The sequence below is a fragment of the Odontesthes bonariensis genome, chromosome 16, assembly GCF_027942865.1.
Source record: "Odontesthes bonariensis isolate fOdoBon6 chromosome 16, fOdoBon6.hap1, whole genome shotgun sequence".
NCBI classification, from domain to species: Eukaryota; Metazoa; Chordata; class Actinopteri; order Atheriniformes; family Atherinopsidae; genus Odontesthes; species Odontesthes bonariensis.
Genome location: NC_134521.1, coordinates 38095880 through 38112949, shown reverse-complemented (window position 1 = coordinate 38112949; position 17070 = coordinate 38095880). Strand labels below are relative to the sequence as shown.

Genomic DNA, 17070 nt, shown 5'->3' with positions numbered 1-17070 from the left:
TCACGTGCTGCTAACACCAAATATGTTTTTCAGGTGTTCATGTGAGTAACTAACATCATTTTAGCTGAAATAAAACAACTCCTGAATATCCTCCGGTACCTGAAGGCACCGGAGGATCAGGCTCCTTTTGTCGCTTTTTATCCAGAAAATATTAATAATAATCTGTTTTATGAAGATGAACCGGCAGATTCAGGCTGCTTTCTAAACAGGCTGGAGTTTGGAAATGATTTCATTCCCACTTTTATTGGGAATCCACTCATGTGTCAATGAACAAGTGTAATATATGTTTTATATATTAATATTTATGTTATATTCCAGCTATAACTAATATATGAGTAGTTTCATGTTGGTGTAATCTGTCTGCTAATCCTTTATGTGACTGTTTTAAAAGAATTATCAAAAAAAAAAAGTGAAGAGGAGGAGGGATTTCCGGCCCCTGGATGAAAAAACAGAAAGATTTCATCCAGTTTCCATGAGATGTAGAAGAAGTTTGGGAGGAGAAGGGGGGGCCGTAAATTCCTCTCATGCAGCAGGCCAGGCTGAAGGGAGTTCCTGTTCCTTCTCATGGAGTCACTGCTTCTTTCTACCCGTTTGGAAATGAAGTGAGTCCGGGGAAGAACTAACTTGTTTCTGCGGAGACCTCCGGCGGAGGAGCTGAAAGTTTTCTCCCTGAACAGAGAGTTTTGTGCGGGCGGAGGGGCCGCCGCTGCCCGCCAGGAAGAAATGAAGGTTTCACCGAGTTAAAGCGCCGGAAAGTAAAAACGGAAGAAGCTCGACAGAAAGGTAAAAGCGTGTTTACCGACATGGACTTAGTCAGAAAGTGAATGTATTCGGGAACAACTGAAAGTGTCGCTTTGCTTTGTTTGTGGTACAAAGAAAGCTGCTCACAGATGGAATGAATGTTCAGCTCTGAACAACAACTTTCAGAAAGGAGCAATGGTTGCCTGTTAGAAAAGCAGCGGAGCAATGGTTGCCTGTTAGAAAAGCAACGGATCAATGGTTGCCTGTTAGAAAAGCAGCGGAGCAATGGTTGCCTGTTAGAAAAGCAACCTCCTCAGCATCAGAGACCCCTGCTGAGTTCAGGCTCCAGTCACTGCATATATCAACTCACTCTTTTCTGGAAGTAATAACCACTATTCAACTTTTTCCACTTTTGTAAAAGCCCTTTTCAGAAAGATTCAGCAGTAAGTGGTCGGTCTACTTTCTGCTTGGAATGAATAATCAATCAGAAGTCCCAGCAAAGCAGAAATGAGCAGAAATCATTTAGGAAAACTTTTAAACTTTGCTACTGAGTACCAAGCAGAGCACTCAGATAAGCAAACACAACTTTTAAAGGAATGGCATTTTCTTCAGAAAGCACAGCACAATGTCAAAGAAGAAAACATTATCTTTTTTTAAAAAGGGATCCCCAGTCAGAAGGGCCCAGGTTAGGGTTTTCCCACACTACAAACCCTAACTTGAATGTGACAGTTGGACAGTTATGAGGAGTCTGTGTGAGACCTTAAAAAAGCAAACTCATTTGGGTATTACGCAATTTAAGAGCGGTTCCTTTTTGGAGCTTCTCCCTACTGACAGTGTTTATAATGGCGGGCTTTTGGTTTTCTTTCCCAGCCAGATTCTGATCTCTAAGGCTGGTAATATACTTGCTGTTTCACCTGCGTTCATGCAAGCACTCTGGTAAACAGTTAGCATGGTGTCGATAGAAGAGGCTAACATTTAGCTGATCTTAAATAAAGACAGAAAAGCAACAGCAGCTGTTTCATAGATGGTATACAAGGCCCTAAACCGAGCTTGATGAAAAACATCAACAGTAGGCCTTACACCCCCCCCACACGCTACCCAACGTGTAACATTTAGCTTAATTCTCTCCCTCTCTGCTCATCATGCTCCCATCCAAAAGGGAGCCATTACAAGCCAAACACAGATTTCACTGTAGCCATTCATCTATATCAGAATGTTGAATGCAGGCCAATAACTATGTCTGTTTAAAAAAAAACAGAACAGGAAGTTGTTTGCCTCTGTGTGACCCTGTTCAGTACCCCCCCAATCCGATGGATGGGTGGGTGGATGGTTGGATGGATGGATGGATGGATGGATGGATGGAGGGATGGGCGGATGGATGGGTGGATGGATGAAGGGATGGATGGATGGATGGATGGAGGGATTGATGGATGGATGGATGGATAGATAGATAGATGATAGATAGTCTTTGCACTGACTCCCTGTTAGATTTCGTACTGCTGTGAGAATCTTAAAGTAATACTATGTAACTTCTCAAAAAGCCCATTATGGAGCTCCCCCTACAGGCTGTTCCGAGAGCAACTCTAGTCCGGTCTCTTGCTTTGTCGGTCTCTCTCTTTCTCTTCCTTGCTTCATCAGTCAACGTCTTCTTCTGTTTCTTCGGTGCCTCTGCCATGATGATCGTACTGACAATGTTGCGCTAGCTTAGCCTTATACCTGGGAGCGTGGAGAGGGGTCTATTTGTTTTTGCGATAGGTGTGCCAGAAAGCAAGTCAATTCAAGGTAAACACAAGAAACTTGTGCTAAAGAAAAAAAAAATAAAAGGACCAGACTCAGTGAGTAATTCCCTATACTCCCTATATAGACCAGTGAGCAGTGCTGACCAACATATCATTGGGGTCATCAGGTGGGGACCTCCTTTCATCAGTGTTTCGTCTAGTTGGGCCCACGACACCTCCAGGAGGCTAGACAATGACCACTGGCGTCCCAGAGTCACCCCCCTAATGCCAGCCATCACTGCTCCTCACACCACAACAACCATCTTTTACAGCCACAAGCTACCTCAGCCTCTCACCAACTGCACACCAGTCACAGCGGGGTGGGGATGCCCTGGTTCGGGTAGGGGGAGAAATAAAAGCGGTTAAGATAAGTAGGAATGGGATTCAAACCCTGGTTCGGGTAGGGGGTAATGAAAATATAGAGAGTGTCAGAGGTGGAGGCAGGACAAGACACACTAGCAGATTCAGCAGACAAACTCACCTAAACAATCCTACAGTCACTAAGAATGCCAGCAAAAACAAAGCCATACAACTCACTCTCACCAACTGCACACCAGTCACAGCGGGGTGGGGATTCAAACCCTGGTTCGGGTAGGGGGAGAAATAAAAGAGGTAAGATATGCGGGAATGGGATTCAAACGGGTAGGGGGTAATGAAAGTATAGAGGGTGCCAGAGGTGGAGGCAGGACAAGACACACAAGCAGACACACTATCAGATTCAACAGACAAACTCACCTAAACAGTCCTATAATCAGCAAAAATGCCAGCAAAAACTAAGCCATACAACTCACTCAAAGCCAACTCACCCAAAATGGCCACCTGATTTCAAAAGGATCACATGGGCCAAACCCTCCACTTAAATATCCTGAATTTCTTCTTTGCTTCTTCCAAGAGTCTGTTTACCCTAAGTGCTCCCCCTGCTGGGCCCCCAGCTGCTATTGCTTCTTCTTATCCAAATCCAGTGACTGGATTTTACTGCTTTATCTGACACTTCTTTCACTATTTTCCTCACATTCTGTCCACTTACACCCAGCTCCCTCAACAATGAGACCACAGACTTTGCAACAAATCCTCTACATCCTACTTCCACTGGACAGATTCTAATCTTCCATCCTCGCTGCTCTGCTTCTGCCCCCAACTCCACATATCTAAGCTTTTTCCTTTCATATGCTTCTACTGCTAATTCCTCCCAAGGAACAGTCAGCTCTATGAAATAGACTCTCATTCTACTCCTAGACCACAAGACTATATCAGGCCTTAGGTTTGTAGAGGCTATCTCCTGGGGAACAACAAGCTTATTTCCTAAATCTACCTGCATCTCCCAATCACAAGCATCCTCCAAGCTGCCGTGCCTCCTTATCGTCTTATTAACTTTTTCCCCCTCTTGAACAAACTGAATTGCCACTCTCTTCACCTTAGACCCTCCTAAGTTTACCTGCCTTCGTTTATCTTCAATACCTGCAGCTAAGCTTCTTAATACTTGGTCATGTCACCATGTATACCGGCCTTGTGACAGACTAACCTTACAATCTGATAAAATATGCCTTAGAGTTGCAGTACCTGAACATAACGAACATAACGGGTCTCCATTTACCCAGAGTTTTAGGTTCTGGGGAGTTGGCAATACATCATATGTTGCCCCTATCAAAAATCTAATACTCCTTTCCTCCATACTCCACAGCTCTTTCCGTCTAAGCTTTTTCTTCTCTACACCTTCCCAATTCAACCACCGTCCCTGCTTAGCCTGAGCCACTGCCTTTGCACCCCTTAACATTTCCTCCTGTCTACGAACCTGCTCAACAACTAGCTTTCTCTTCTCCTTTGGACCTGCTCTACTCCAAACAGGTTTGTCTGGGCCAAGCCCCAAGCCTCCCCGGCCTATTTGCACATTACCCACAATCTCTGCATGTCTAAGAGTTGCTTCTGCCTCCTGAGCTGCCGTTCTTGGATTCCACTTCCTCCCCTTGGTTGGGTTTGGAACCACCTTACTGACTACCACATCTTTACTCCCAGCTAACAGGAGCTCTGTCCTAACTTTAGTTTATTTAAACTCCTCTACTAGACTAGATACTGGGAGCTGGAGTATGCCCTTCCCATACAGTGCCACAGTACTTAAGCATCTAGGAATACCTAGCCACTTCCTAATATAAAAACTAACTAATCTTTCCATTTTCTCTACAACAGATAATGGAATCTCATACACAGACAGTGGCCACATCAACCTAGGAAACAATCCAAACTGCAGACACCACAGCTTCAACTTTCCTGGAAGTTCTGATTTATTTATTCTATCCAGTCCCTCAGCAACATCTTTCCGAAACTGCACTGCCTGCTCTCCATCATTCATGTCTGCCTGGTACCACCTGCCTAAACTCTTTACTGCCTTTTCCCTAATTATCGGAATGCTTTCTTCATCTATTACAAACTTTCTATCACTTAATTTCCCTCTACTTATTGAGATACTTCTAGACTTAGTAGGTTTGATTTTCATCCCAGCCCACTTTAGATTTTATTAAGTCTCTCAAGTATTCTCTTCATACATGGCACTGTTGTAGTCACTAACGTCATATCATCCATGTATGCTCTAATTGGTGTAAGGCGCATGCCATCCTGACGTCTCTCTCCACCTACAACCCACTTGGAAGCTCTAATAATTATCTCCATCGCCATTGTAAATGCTAATGGAGAAATCGTACACCCTGCCATAATGCCTATTTCTAGCCTCTGCCAACCTGTTGTGAAACCTGCTGTACTTAGGCTCAGTCTAATATCCTGAAAATATGCTCTCACTAAGTTAACAACTACTACAGGCACTCTAAAATACTCAAATGCTTTCCAAATAAGGCTATGTGGCACTGAACCAAATGCATTTGCTAGATCCAGAAATATAACATGCAAGCCTTTTTTCCTCACTCTTGGCTGTCTGAATCTGATGCCAAATCATGCTAATGTGCTCTAAACACCCTGCGAAACCTGGTATTCCTGCCTTCTGCACAGTAGTATCTATTAAGCTATTCTTTTCTAAATAACTAGCTAATCTCTGTGCAACTAAACTAAAGAAAATCTTCCCCTCTACATTTAGGAGAGAGATCATCCGGAACCGACTCCGGTCCGAGGACTCTTTCTCCTTTGGAATAAGAACGCCTCCTGCCCTACGCCATGCTCTAGGAATAACCTGTTTCTCCCAAACTATTCTTAATTGCCTCCACAAAAACTTTAGGATATCAGGTGCACTTTTATAAACCGGTAGGGGACTCCATTTGGCCCTGGGGCCGACGAAGCCTTTGCACGCCTGACTACCTCCTCAACCTCTTTCCACCTAGGTGGTCTAACATCCATCTTATGAGCTATCTCTCCTAATGGTGGCATGTCAGGTGGAAGGCCTACTACTCTACGCTGCTCAAGATCTGAATATGTATTTCTTAGATACTCTTCCACCTCTGACTTTGTTGCCTTAAGCTGCCCTCCCTTTTCCTGGTTAAACAATCCTTTAACAAACTTGAACGGGTCCCTGTAAAATGCCGTCCTTACATATTCTTTCTTCTTTCTCTTTTTCCTAAGACATTCAGCCCTTCTGAGTATTGCTAGCCTGCCTCTCAATTCTTCCTGCAAAACATTAATTCCCTCCCTCTCTTCTTCTGTAGCTCTTTTCCACTGCTTTCTTAAATTCCTTCTTTCCTTAACCAATTTCTCCATCTCTTTTTGCCATCTAGACTTAACTAATGTACTCTTTCAACCCTCTTTCTATCTTGCACACCAAATCTTTCTACACCATAGGAGTAAATTATATCTCCCATCTTCTCTAGCCTATCGCTTGCATTTCCTCCTAACCTACCCAATATTATTGACAAATCTTTATTGACTGCCTCCCATTCTTTGTTACTATTTGCCCTAGGCCACTTAACTCTAGCTTTCTGCTCCATATTTCTCTCTTTAACCGGCCTGTTCACCTCAGTATCAGCTGCATCCCTTCTTAGAACCTCCTCCTCCCCCTCCGTAGCTGTGTTATTGATATCCTTCGGACTGTGGTTTTCTACCTGCCGCTGGACTTCATCCGACTTACTCGATTGACTTCTTAAAAAGTACTGATCGATGCGGCCACACTGCCCTTCCTTTATCACACATCTGTTTCTTCCCTGATGCATTTTAAGGCCTCTCACTGATGTTATTTTCTGCCAGCCACAAGGACAAACCTGGAGCTTACTTGCCTCTAGCCTACCACTTTTATCATGTCCAACTACGCTCTCTTTCCTTTGAGAACTATTCTGGTCAGTTCTAGCCCTAGAGAATAGATTTGTGACCCTATCCTTCACTGAGTTGCGTATCCACCTCTTAGTCATGTTCGTTCCAGTGTCAGTTGCCATGTAGTCTGTGAGAAGTACTTCCGCTCAGCTCCCGGGCCGGTCCAGCAAAGTTACATAGCGCAGTTTTTCCAACTCAGACCCCCGAAGGGCATAGGAGACAGGCCAATCGTAATATTAAAACTCATTCTAGCCGCACAATTTTTTTCAAGCTGTTATTTTAAGGTAGAAATGTTACATAGTATTACTTTAATGAAGAAAGTTGGAACCTGGTTGATGGAGAATATGGTTTCTCTTTGGTGAAAGTACTGATTGGAATTTCTTTTTGGCTCATCAGTCTTCCACCAAAATGCCAGATCTGAAAGTTTTGTGTCATGTCTGAGTTATAAAATATCTGAATGAATGGTGATGACATCATTTTTGTCTGGGTTTGCCCACGCATTGGTAAGGGGCAAATGATAGTCACAGGATGGACAGCATCTTTGTTTTGTTAATGCTCATGGTCAATAAGAAAAGGGAAGTATTGCATTGTATCTGTAATCATCATGATGAAGCCAGCTTTGGATGCGCAGCCTGCAGAGAAAACTGCTGGCTCAGCTATTATCTCAGATGGAAAAACTAAACAGAATCGGAGTTTTTTAGTTTTGATCTGAGCACAAAGTCAGAAATTGGAGAATAATTTGTCATACAAGTTTTCAAAGTTATTAGTATTCGTTTTTTTTTTTTTTACATCAAATATGGAATGAATAAACGATACATGGATTCAGAACCTTTAATTTTTTTCAGTCAATGTCCATTCAGATCCAGAACATTATGAAAATGTTTTCAAATCTTTTTACTCTCCATTCACACAGATTCTGTAGCATATATATAAACTAACATGCAGAAAACCTGACTGTTTGGATTAAGTTCATTCAAAGATTATCCCAAAGATGTTTTCGTTGTCTACAAAGTTTTACATGATTAATGAAATCATGACGTCTGGGGCCTTCTAACAAAGCAAATTGCTTGAAAATGAGTCCAAAATGAACAGAGTTGGGATGGTTTCAGTTCAGTGTACCAAAATGATCCCACAGACTAAAGCACAATTCAACTATGATTTAATAGACAGGAGAAACACGGTGGTTACAGCTGTAGCATGTTTGACTGGAAGTGGAAGTGGAATCTCAGGAGGGGAGGGGGCTGGACCGGACCAAACCATGATGAGGAATCTCAGGAGGGGAGGGGGCTGGACCGGACCAAACCATGCTGAGGAATCTCAGGAGGGGAGGGGGCTGGACCGGACCAAACCATGCTGAGGAATCTCAGGAGGGGAGGGGGCTGGACCGGACCAAACCATGATGAGGAATCTCAGGAGGGGAGGGGGATGGACCGGACCAAACCATGCTGAGGAATCTCAGGAGGGGAGGGGGCTGGACCGGACCAAACCATGCTAAGGAATCTCAGGAGGGGAGGGGGATGGACCGGACCAAACCATGATGAGGAATCTCAGGAGGGGAGGGGGCTGGACCGGACCAAACCATGATGAGGAATCTCAGGAGGGGAGGGGGCTGGACCGGACCAAACCATGCTAAGGAATCTCAGGAGGGGAGGGGGATGGACCGGACCAAACCATGATGAGGAATCTCAGGAGGGGAGGGGGCTGGACCGGACCAAACCATGATGAGTAATCTCAGGAGGGGAGGGGGATGGACCGGACCAAACCATGCTAAGGAATCTCAGGAGGGGAGGGGGATGGACCGGACCAAACCATGATGAGGAATCTTGGGAGGGGGATGGACCGGACCAAACCATGCTGAGGAATCTCAGGAGGGGAGGGGGCTGGACCGGACCAAACCATGCTGAGGAATCTCAGGAGGGGAGGGGGATGGACCGGACCAAACCATGCTAAGGAATCTCAGGAGGGGAGGGGGCTGGACCGGACCAAACCATGATGAGGAATCTCAGGAGGGGAGGGGGCTGGACCGGACCAAACCATGATGAGTAATCTCAGGAGGGGAGGGGGATGGACCGGACCAAACCATGCTAAGGAATCTCAGGAGGGGAGGGGGCTGGACCGGACCAAACCATGCTGAGGAATCTCAGGAGGGGAGGGGGCTGGACCGGACCAAACCATGCTAAGGAATCTCAGGAGGGGAGGGGGATGGACCAGACCAAACCATGATGCGGAATCTCAGGAGGGGAGGGGGCTGGACCGGACCAAACCATGCTAAGGAATCTCAGGAGGGGAGGGGGATGGACCGGACCAAACCATGATGCGGAATCTCAGGAGGGGAGGGGGCTGGACCGGACCAAACCATGATGAGTAATCTCAGGAGGGGAGGGGGATGGACCGGACCAAACCATGATGAGGAATCTCGGGAGGGGAGGGGGATGGACCGGACCAAACCATGATGAGGAATCTCGGGAGGGGGACGGACCGGACCAAACCATGCTAAGGAATCTCAGGAGGGGAGGGGGATGGACCGGACCAAACCATGCTGAGTAATCTCAGGAGGGGAGGGGGATGGACCGGACCAAACCATGCTAAGGAATCTCAGGAGGGGAGGGGGCTGGACCGGACCAAACCATGATGAGGAATCTCAGGAGGGGAGGGGGCTGGACCCGACCAAACCATGATGAGTAATCTCAGGAGGGGAGGGGGATGGACCGGACCAAACCATGATGAGGAATCTCAGGAGGGGAGGGGGCTGGACCGGACCAAACCATGCTGAGGAATCTCAGGAGGGGAGGGGGATGGACCGGACCAAACCATGCTAAGGAATCTCAGGAGGGGAGGGGGCTGGACCGGACCAAACCATGATGAGGAATCTCAGGAGGGGAGGGGGCTGGACCGGACCAAACCATGATGAGTAATCTCAGGAGGGGAGGGGGATGGACCGGACCAAACCATGCTAAGGAATCTCAGGAGGGGAGGGGGCTGGACCGGACCAAACCATGCTGAGGAATCTCAGGAGGGGAGGGGGCTGGACCGGACCAAACCATGCTGAGGAATCTCAGGAGGGGAGGGGGCTTGACCGGACCAAACCATGCTAAGGAATCTCAGGAGGGGAGGGGGATGGACCGGACCAAACCATGCTGAGTAATCTCAGGAGGGGAGGGGGATGGACCGGACCAAACCATGATGAGGAATCTCAGGAGGGGAGGGGGCTGGACCGGACCAAACCATGATGAGGAATCTCAGGAGGGGAGGGGGCTGGACCGGACCAAACCATGCTAAGGAATCTCAGGAGGGGAGGGGGATGGACCGGACCAAACCATGATGAGGAATCTCAGGAGGGGAGGGGGCTGGACCGGACCAAACCATGACGAGTAATCTCAGGAGGGGAGGGGGATGGACCGGACCAAACCATGCTAAGGAATCTCAGGAGGGGAGGGGGATGGACCGGACCAAACCATGATGAGGAATCTCGGGAGGGGGATGGACCGGACCAAACCATGATGAGTAATCTCAGGAGGGGAGGGGGATGGACCGGACCAAACCATGCTAAGGAATCTCAGGAGGGGAGGGGGATGGACCGGACCAAACCATGATGAGGAATCTCGGGAGGGGGATGGACCGGACCAAACCATGCTGAGGAATCTCAGGAGGGGAGGGGGCTGGACCGGACCAAACCATGATGAGGAATCTCAGGAGGGGAGGGGGCTGGACCGGACCAAACCATGATGAGTAATCTCAGGAGGGGAGGGGGATGGACCGGACCAAACCATGCTAAGGAATCTCAGGAGGGGAGGGGGCTGGACCGGACCAAACCATGCTGAGGAATCTCAGGAGGGGAGGGGGCTGGACCGGACCAAACCATGCTAAGGAATCTCAGGAGGGGAGGGGGATGGACCAGACCAAACCATGATGAGGAATCTCAGGAGGGGAGGGGGCTGGACCGGACCAAACCATGCTAAGGAATCTCAGGAGGGGAGGGGGATGGACCGGACCAAACCATGATGCGGAATCTCAGGAGGGGAGGGGGCTGGACCGGACCAAACCATGATGAGGAATCTCAGGAGGGGAGGGGGCTGGACCGGACCAAACCATGATGAGGAATCTCAGGAGGGGAGGGGGCTGGACCCGACCAAACCATGATGAGTAATCTCAGGAGGGGAGGGGGATGGACCGGACCAAACCATGATGAGGAATCTCAGGAGGGGAGGGGGCTGGACCGGACCAAACCATGCTGAGGAATCTCAGGAGGGGAGGGGGATGGACCGGACCAAACCATGCTAAGGAATCTCAGGAGGGGAGGGGGCTGGACCGGACCAAACCATGATGAGGAATCTCAGGAGGGGAGGGGGCTGGACCGGACCAAACCATGATGAGTAATCTCAGGAGGGGAGGGGGATGGACCGGACCAAACCATGCTAAGGAATCTCAGGAGGGGAGGGGGCTGGACCGGACCAAACCATGCTGAGGAATCTCAGGAGGGGAGGGGGCTGGACCGGACCAAACCATGCTAAGGAATCTCAGGAGGGGAGGGGGATGGACCAGACCAAACCATGATGAGGAATCTCAGGAGGGGAGGGGGCTGGACCGGACCAAACCATGCTAAGGAATCTCAGGAGGGGAGGGGGATGGACCGGACCAAACCATGATGCGGAATCTCAGGAGGGGAGGGGGCTGGACCGGACCAAACCATGATGAGTAATCTCAGGAGGGGAGGGGGATGGACCGGACCAAACCATGATGAGGAATCTCGGGAGGGGAGGGGGATGGACCGGACCAAACCATGATGAGGAATCTCGGGAGGGGAGGGGGCTGGACCCGACCAAACCATGATGAGTAATCTCAGGAGGGGAGGGGGACGGACCGGACCAAACCATGCTAAGGAATCTCAGGAGGGGAGGGGGATGGACCGGACCAAACCATGCTGAGTAATCTCAGGAGGGGAGGGGGATGGACCGGACCAAACCATGCTAAGGAATCTCAGGAGGGGAGGGGGCTGGACCGGACCAAACCATGATGAGGAATCTCAGGAGGGGAGGGGGCTGGACCCGACCAAACCATGATGAGTAATCTCAGGAGGGGAGGGGGATGGACCGGACCAAACCATGCTAAGGAATCTCAGGAGGGGAGGGGGCTGGACCGGACCAAACCATGCTGAGGAATCTCAGGAGGGGAGGGGGCTGGACCGGACCAAACCATGATGAGGAATCTCAGGAGGGGAGGGGGCTGGACCGGACCAAACCATGATGAGTAATCTCAGGAGGGGAGGGGGCTGGACCGGACCAAACCATGCTGAGGAATCTCAGGAGGGGAGGGGGCTGGACCGGACCAAACCATGCTGAGGAATCTCAGGAGGGGAGGGGGCTGGACCGGACCAAACCATGCTGAGGAATCTCAGGAGGGGAGGGGGCTGGACCGGACCAAACCATGCTGAGTAATCTCAGGAGGAGGAGGGGAATAGCCCGAGCGTTAAAAACTTTCCAGACCAGGTTTTTTGCGTAGGTGATTAGCATGGGTATTTCATTAATGTAAGATAGGCTACATTTACAGTGATATATTGGGAGAGGGAGAGGGGGATCATAATCCCACCATCTTTTCCCAGATGGTGGGATTATGATCCCTCTCTCCTCTGTAAATTATGCGGCAACAGTGACACAACACTGTACCTGTGACATCAGGCTAATGCCCCGTAGCCATTTGGTGGTGCTGTGAGAATGAGTCAGTGCTGTCATGGAGACATACTCAGGCTGAACCAACTATGAGAAAGATCAGTGGAATAGGAACATAAATTATTGAGCAACAAGAGAACAAGTTGATAGAATTAACATAAAGATAGGTAGACTTGGATTTTAGGGGAAAGTCTCTCTCACAGACACTGTACATTGTGAGTTGACATTACATATGATATAATATACACTGACAGACAGAACAGCCACAGTCAATGAGTCCATACCACAGAACAACTAATAGGAACAGAGTCTGGCACCATACTGTGGAGTTAACGGGCCTGTAACTGAGAGCGTCGGTTCAAAACGGGCTTTTCTCAATTTCAAAGTGCTGTAACTTCATCCTGAGGGAAGTAGGGTGAGGTATTTGAGTAAATGAGTGATGTCCTGTTCTATTGAGGTTGCAATGTGCATGATGGACATGTTACTTAGCTCAGCGAGACAGGGTGTGGGTAGACCAATTATTTTAACAGCTGTATGGGTGATGCGTGTGAGTTCGGATCGGTCGGTGACAGATAACAATGAAAAAACAGGTGGAACATAAGAGGATGGGCTGAATGATGCTCTGGTACAGTAACAGGGGAAGACGGGGGCAACAGTGTTTTCGGTTTATGGGTGGCTGACAGCTGCTGGTGGTTTTTCCTATGATTGTCCGTAATCTGTTGGTTGAAGCTGAGGTCCGTGTCCATACTTAGCCGATATGTTGTTAGCATCTTGTGTTGGCACCACGGGGGAAGCAAACACAGCTAATCACAACAACTGGGAATTCCTGGGGGAGACATTCGTGTTCACATCAGGTGTGCACACCTTCGGTGTGTCTTGATGTTGTAACAGCACCTATGATTGATATACACACAGACCCCACCACCTTTTCATCCATTGCTTAGTTTTGCCAAACCTAATGCATATGAAATTGTTTAGGCTGATCTCAGCATCAGAGACCAACTCCTCGAGCCAGGTTTGGGTCAGGACAATGACACAAGTGAAAGTTCTTTCCAGTCGGCAGTGTAGCGTGTAGCAGGTCCACTTTATTCAGAAGTGAGTGGGCATTTGACAAGATGATGGGGGGGAGCGGTGGTTTATGGATGCTTCGCAATTAGGGGTGGAACGGTACAAAAAACTCACGGTTCGGTACGTACCCTACGGTTCGGTACATTTTCGGTACAGTGCCGAAGGAGGCGTGTAGCGAGGTTCGAGCACATGTAATAGATATCTGAATCCTGCCTCTTCTACAGTGGAATATGGGCGCATAGCAGATGCGATGTAAATTCCAATTGCTTTGGTAATTTTTTTTGCTCTGCATGTATTCGTATCCAGGGGTTGTTGTAATACATTTGGGAGACGTAATTGGTCGGGTCTTTTCATGGTTTCTATAGAACACACCTGACGGAGGTGTGTGGTGGTCGGTAGCTACGCCACATGTCATGCTATCACGGCTGAAATGTTTCATCATACCACACAGACAGAACCGGCGCGTGTTTAATAAGTTAAACTTACACGTTGTCTCCTTTGTCTGCGGCGCGCTGCTCTCCTTTCTTCCTTCATGAAATGAAAAAGTATCGTCTCCTGACTCTCTCTGTGAGCTCTTCCAGCCTCGATGTTAGACGCCTGATGTTATTGTCCATGATTAATATCACCATCATGCAGACCATGAACACGGTGGCCTCCCCGCTCTCCATATTAGCTTCTTTGTGGTGTTTTTTCTTCTCTCGGGTTTTGTTCCGTTTTGTTGTTGAATGTGGCGCTAAACGGCTAACGGCTAACGGCTAACACGTCACTGACGCGGACGGCTGCGCGCGGCGCATCAGTCCCGACTCATGTGCAATGCAGACTGAAACAGCTCCGCTGGGGAAGGACAGTTATCAGAACGAAATTCGAGTAGGACAGTTCTGATTACTGCGTTCTTATAACTACTCTGTCCGAAAGCGTATATCTCTACGGACCAATCAGAGCTTGCATGTGGCAGTGTTTAAATGGGTCCTGAAGGAAACTCTTGCAAAATAACAGTTCCGTGTTCAGAAAACTTCCGTACCGTGTGTATTCTGCGTGGAAATGCGCGTACCGAACCGTGACCCCCGTACCGTGACGGTTCGGTACGAATACATATACCGTGCCGGCCCTATTCGCAATGAATACCTCCACGTCTTGGCCGGAGCTCGGCTGGTAGAATCACTGAAGGCTTGGTGTTGCTTTCCAGTGGAGCAACAGGAGTTCATCTTGGCTGGGGGTGAACAGCTTCTGTCGGGCGTTAGGACAAAGTGCGCAACTATCGCAAATCAGACATAGAATTCTGAAAATAAGGACTAACGCTTTGTTGAGCATGTTGACATGTCTCATGAGCCGAGTATGGTTTGCATAGACCGGCAGTATACAAACACCTAGAGAAATGAGAAACAACCCGAGTACAGACGGTGCTGCTGCATAGCATGACACTGTGGGGCATGCTCTGCTCATCATTTACCATGAAGCATCATCCAAATGCTAAGCATGTTCTGGCCAAGTTTGAAGGGTTTGTGGTGGGCACAAATGTAAAAATGGTAAGTCCGAGTGTAAAGCATTTCCTGCTGTCAGAAAGTGAGGCTACGCTTCTGTTCAGGAAAGCAATGTCGTCCAACATGAAGTTGGGTCCTTACTCAATATTTTGAAGAAACCCACACAGAGAAAAAGTAAACCATTTTGGGTTTGATCGGGCAAACAAACCCTTTCAGGGCTGTTTTTATTTCTTTCACTTTACAGAAAACTTACAGTGTGACACATGACTGCAGCTTTAAAGTGCAATGGGACAAAGGGATGCTGTAAATGAGAAACACATTGAGTAGGACCCAAAGTTTATGAAGGTAGTAAAAGTATTCACATATTTTTACGTCATTGATGACATCACTGTATGGTGGCGCATCTTTTCCATGTTTTTTTTGTCATTTTATCCACATGAAAACAATAGAAAATCAGTTAAATGTCTTTCAGTCAGATGGTGATTCTGGCTTCAGTGTTTGAGTGGCCACGAACTGGTGTTCATATCTGTGAGTTTCATCTGCTCTCAGAGTCCAGAGGGACGGCAGCTCAGTGGGCTCAGGATCTGTCACATCTGTCTCCTGGATGGCCAACAGGCTCATCGAAGTCTCTGATTCCCGCTGGTGACTTAATCAGTTTTCGACCTGTTTGCTGCCACATTCAGAACACCCCTGTGGTGCTTCCATGCCCACCTGCTCTCTCACCATATTGATCTTGTAGGCTGTTGAAATCACTGCTCTCACTGTCCTCTGATCCGTCACTCTCCTTTCCTTCTGACAGCCAACCAGGGAAATTCTCACCCTCTGAATCTTTATCAGCAACAGTGTTTCCCGCAGGAAATTGCTTAGTCAAGGTGGTGAGTCGTTGGCCGGGGGGGGGACTTCGAATGGGACGGGGGGGGGGGTGTAACTTGGAATGGGACGGGGGCTGTTAGAGCAATAACGAAGCTGTTTAAGAGCTGTAACACTTTTTTATTTACATTATTAAGGTGTCGCAATTCAATGTTATCAATGCTGTCTTTTAAAGCTGCGGTCGGCAACCTTTTTTTAGTCATATTAGCTTGAACTGTCATGGGATTCTGGAAGTAGAATATTAAATAGGCTGTTTAGGAAAAATAACGAAATCTGTAGCTCCCTCTGAAGCCTGTAATCATGCTTGCAAAAACCGAGCGCTCCCGGCTGTTTTTAACCAATCAAGTTAGGGTGGAGGAATCCTACCTGTCAATCACAGCTTGTGCACACGCTGCTGAGCGTGAGTCTGCCCCAGCTTGTGTGCGCTCACACTGGTGTGAACTTACGTGCACAACCTCGTCCACAGAGGGGGAGGGGTTTGGGGGGCGATTCGGAGCTTGTTAGAGGTTGGGGGAGGGACCTGAAAGTTGTATCAGTTCGAATTTTCCGACTTTAGACTCGCAATTTTGAAAACCTGCCGACGGCAGCTTTAATGTCTGAGCCTGGCAAAGCATTATTACTTCGGTTTAAAAAATAAAATAAAATAAAATAAAAAAATTTTTTTTTTTTTGGGAACGTTGGCAAGGCGGCAGTGCGAGTTCGCTAAGGCGGCCGCCTTGACTATAATGCGCTGCGGGAAACACTGAGCAAACATTTTAACCAAAATATCTTCTCTGTTGAATATTTTCTTGACTGAATTTCTCAAAATCTGACCTGGACATCTTTGGTATAAGCCCTTCCACATAGCTACATGGCTTAATGACTGTCACAGATACAGCACTTAGTTTCATTCACTTCCTCATCAATTTATTTGAATGTCTTTTAATGGAAAGACACCTGAATTGGGGAATTAACTCAAATAATACATTGACTTTAGTCTGGTTGACCACTCAAAGGGCTTTTACATTCCAAGCCACATTCATTCATGCACACACACATTTACAGCACGAGCATGTCTTAGTCTGTACATGTTACAGGCTACGCAGTACTTTTTTCTCCATCACACACCAGTGGATGCATCGGCAGACAACATTAGGTTCAGTGTGTTGCCCGAGGACACTTCACCATGTGGTCAGGGGAAGTTAGGAGTTGAACCACAGACTTATAGAAGATCTGCAACATCTT

General features: G+C 47.9%; 1 protein-coding gene across 1 annotated transcript in view; it reads left to right on the top strand.

Annotated features, from left to right (window-relative positions):
• Nucleotides 1–471: 471 nt before the first annotated feature.
• amot (angiomotin) overlaps nucleotides 472–17070 on the top strand; it is a 60824-nt gene continuing 44225 nt past the window's right edge. Inside the window, exon 1 of the mRNA XM_075487053.1 lies at nucleotides 472–783. The gene's annotated coding sequence lies outside the window, so the exon portion shown is untranslated. The remainder of the gene's footprint in view (nucleotides 784–17070) is intronic.